This window comes from Suncus etruscus, chromosome 1, assembly GCF_024139225.1.
Source record: "Suncus etruscus isolate mSunEtr1 chromosome 1, mSunEtr1.pri.cur, whole genome shotgun sequence".
NCBI lineage: Eukaryota > Metazoa > Chordata > Mammalia > Eulipotyphla > Soricidae > Suncus > Suncus etruscus.
Genome location: NC_064848.1, coordinates 130111546 through 130115475, shown reverse-complemented (window position 1 = coordinate 130115475; position 3930 = coordinate 130111546).

Genomic DNA, 3930 nt, shown 5'->3' with positions numbered 1-3930 from the left:
GGTTGACACAGTGCTGAGAAGGGCGTGACTGAATACTTGGAAATGAGACTCTCTTGGGAGGAGCCAGTGAGTCTACTACTATGACCATATCTGCTCTCTTGAGTACATTCTTCCTGGAATTATCTAAATATCACAGTTTCCCTAAGTAGGCATTACTGACCCCTCCACTTCAGGGCACTGAAATGATTCAAGGTGGTCTAGTTGCCTTGAGTACAACTGGAAGTCACTTTCTTTTATTTGCTTGAAGAGAGTAATTTTCAGGGGGATAGTGAATGATTTGTGTTTTTGAAAAGGAAGATGAAGACTATGTAAGTTTGGGAGCCACTGGGTAGGAATAAATTTCTGAAAGGTTATTTAAAGATATACTTAGTAGAGCATGTGTTTCACATACATTCAGCCCTGGATTTGTATTAAATCTCCAGTCCCCACCCCACCCCCAGAAAATAAAAAGATTACCTCCTGCATGCCCTCTCTTGGAACTGGTTGTACTGCAGATGAATGACTTTTTTTTTTTTTGTATTTTATTAACATTTTGGGTATTTTTAAAAATTTATTTTAAGTTAATTTATCTAAACACTGTGGTTATAAGGTTGTTTATAATAGTTTTTTTATAGTTACGGGATTTGATAATGGTTGACATTTAGAAATTGGTTGATTGAGTGATGATTAAGGTTGCTGTACTGGGTGCTATTTCATGAATACTAAGTTGTTTAAGCAGTTCCTGCTACAAAGACACAATGATTATTTATTAGTAGGACAGAGATACTTGCGATGTGGTAAAATAATTATGTGATAATATGACATTTTTTTTTAACTGTAGGAAGCACCCATTCTTTCAGGGAGATGATAAAGAACTGAAGTCACTGCTCTGTGAAACCACTTACAGGTTTGGGATGAGATCCTGCCTTAGCTTGATTTCTACAAGGCTTTTCTGTGAAATTTTCTGATCCCTGGATTTTGATTTATTCTTTGTGCAAGAAAGAGAAACAGTACTCACAGGCTAGAGTGATAGTACAGTGGGTAGGGTGTTTTGCCTTAAGGCTGACCCAGGGTTCTATCACCAGCATCCCATACATATGGTTCCCTGAGCCCATGAGGAGTGATTCCTGAGTGCAGAGCCAAAAGTAACCCCTAAACACTGCTGGTGTGGCCCCCCCAAAAAATTAATTAAAAAAAGAGTCAGACATGGGACAGATGATATGACTTCCCACATGATAGTTCTACAGAATTATATGTAATTTTTGTTTATAACCTACAATCAAGGTGGTATCCTAACTCAATAACATTTTCTAATAGCTACTTTTGATATCCTTAAGAATATCTACTTATATTGGCAAGAGGCAAAGGAACATCAGTCTACCCTTGGGGTTTCCCTTGAGTTACCAAGAAGAAAATTGTAGAGGTTATTTTAGAGAAGTAAAACATGATAGTATCTTAAAATCACCAATATATATATGCTAGCAAATGCTTATACTAAGTAATAGGATGAGTTCATAACAATGCCAGAAATGCTTTACTGACTGCCCGTGAATTATTTTATAGGTAATATTAAGGAGAGTATAGAGCACCAGGGAAAAACCCCAGTTCATTCCATCAAATCCTGCTGATTCTACTTATCCTGATTAGCAAGCCTAGTTATGGGGCTATGGTACCAGGCTCTGGGTTTGTGGATCCTGCCCATTCTTTACCAATACAAAGCAGCAGCCCCTGCCCAGGGGTCAGGATCTAGGAACTGAAGCCAAGAAGGAACCTGGCCATGGGAGCGAGGAATCTGGCATTCTTCATAGGAGCCATGCACACTCCAGCTCTCTTGTTCCAGTCTTCCTTTTTCTCTCTGGTATCTTAGGGCTCTACCTGGATTCTCAAGGATTGGGGTATGGGTGGGGAGTATCCTGTAACTATTGGCTCAGTGCTCTTTCTGACAGCCAAGCGCTGCTTTCGGGGTCCTCATCCCTGAAGACTGTTTTTGGACTCAGCCCTTACTGGGAGCAGAGTCTCTTTGGGCTTATCTCAGCAGGTAGAGCTTTCCAAGCTGCAGTTAGCCTTGAAATGGTTTTTCCTTGCACCTCTAACTCAGTCCTAGCAGTTTCTCTCTCTCTCCCTCCCTCTCTCTTTTCTCCACTTCTTTCTCCTCTCCTCTCTTCTTCCTCTCTTCTCTCCATTCCTTCTCTCCTCTCATCTCCCTCTCTCTTCTCTTCCTCTCTTTCCTCTCCTCTCTCTCTCTCTCTCTCTCTCTCTCTCTCTCTCTCTCTCTCTCTCCTTTCCCTCTCTTCTCTCCCTTTTTCTCCTTTCTCTTCTCTTTCTTTTTCCCCCTGTCTCCTCTCCCTCTCTCTTCTCTCTCCATTCCTCTCTCTTTGCTCCCTCTCTTATTCTCTCTATCCTCTCTTTCCTCCCCCTCTAAGCAAACACTTGGTCTCTTTCTGGGGTCAGTGGCCTTTCCACCTTCCTTGGGGCTCTCTTAGCTCCTGTCAGAGGCCAGGTACAGCAAAAGAGCTGCTCTTAGTTAATGACATCACTACTGCCTGCTGCTCACCAGCTTGCTCACTCATTACTGCCTTAGCTCCCTTAATCATAGAGGGAGGGGAACAATGCCAGCATAATGCTAAGGCTTTTCTGTAAACATATGGGCAGACAGGCATAAGAACAAATCCCCAAAGTCCTGCCCCCAAGATCCTACTGTTTCCTGGATTCTGTCTTCAAGGTTCTGCTGTTTTATTTAAGCCAATGAATGACTCAGTACCACTCTAGACTTTAAAACTTGCTGTTGGACACAAAGTCACTGCAAGTTGGAGGCTTAACTTTGCTCAGTGTGTGAAGAAGGAAAGCTTAATACTTTTCCATAGGCTCACAAGAGAGTATAGTTGTATTGACGTGGCCCATGATACTAGACAGCAGTTTTAGAAGGCAAATCACAGGATTTATTTATATAAAACATATTAATCAACATTGTACTTCTAAAGTGTATCTGGAGATAATTCACTTAACTTAGGTATCTTTTTTATTGGCTTCATTCATTTGTAGTATACAAAATATAGAACCAGGTAGTTATTTTGTATTTAAGCATTTTCACAAACTGTAAAAACTGCCATCTTTTTTTAATTTTCCTATCCTTGTCTCTTTATCACAAATAGATGTCTTATCCCTCTCATCTAAAAATAAAAACTTCCTTAACCTCTTATTCTCCATTCATGACCTTTCAAAGAAAAATTTTTTTCACCATCAGTCCCCAAAGAGAGCATCTAAAATTATATTTCCATGCATTCCAAACTCCTCATTTTTACTGTCAAAATTTACTCTCTAATTCTCCCTTTGGCTGCAATGAACATGTAGCTGTAAAAAAGTTGCTATGGAAAAAGATGATTCAAATTACTTTTATAACATAAGAAAATTGCATAAATTATAGTTTTTTGGTGAGAGTTCACTTAGTTAAAAAGGTAGGCCTTAAACACTACTGGAATTGATAAAGAGATACAGTTATGGTAGGGTATTTAGATATCTGTCCCTAAGTGACATTGGTGTTTGAAAAGCATATGGGGAACTCATTTTATCTAGTTTAATACCAGAGGCCTCTCTTTCATCTCATCAAAGATTCTCCATTTTCTACTCCATTTTATAAAGGAATATATAAAGTAGAAAGCTGTTTCTACTTTATAGAGAAAGTTCATCTCTATAATTAACTGAGATAATTAAAGAAAGGGACATAACTTATAACATGAAAATATTAATCATGATTTAGGCACAGTTCCAGAGAAAAGAGCTTCTATGACTTTAAGCAAAAACCATCTATTAGTGTGAACCTGTTGAGAAGACTCTTCTATAAATTAAGCAAAAATTCCCTCTAACCTAGTAGTGATTAGCATATAACTTAGTATGTCTTGACCACAACTATTTGTAGAAAGAGAAACCTGGAACAAAGCGAGTAGCTTTTAG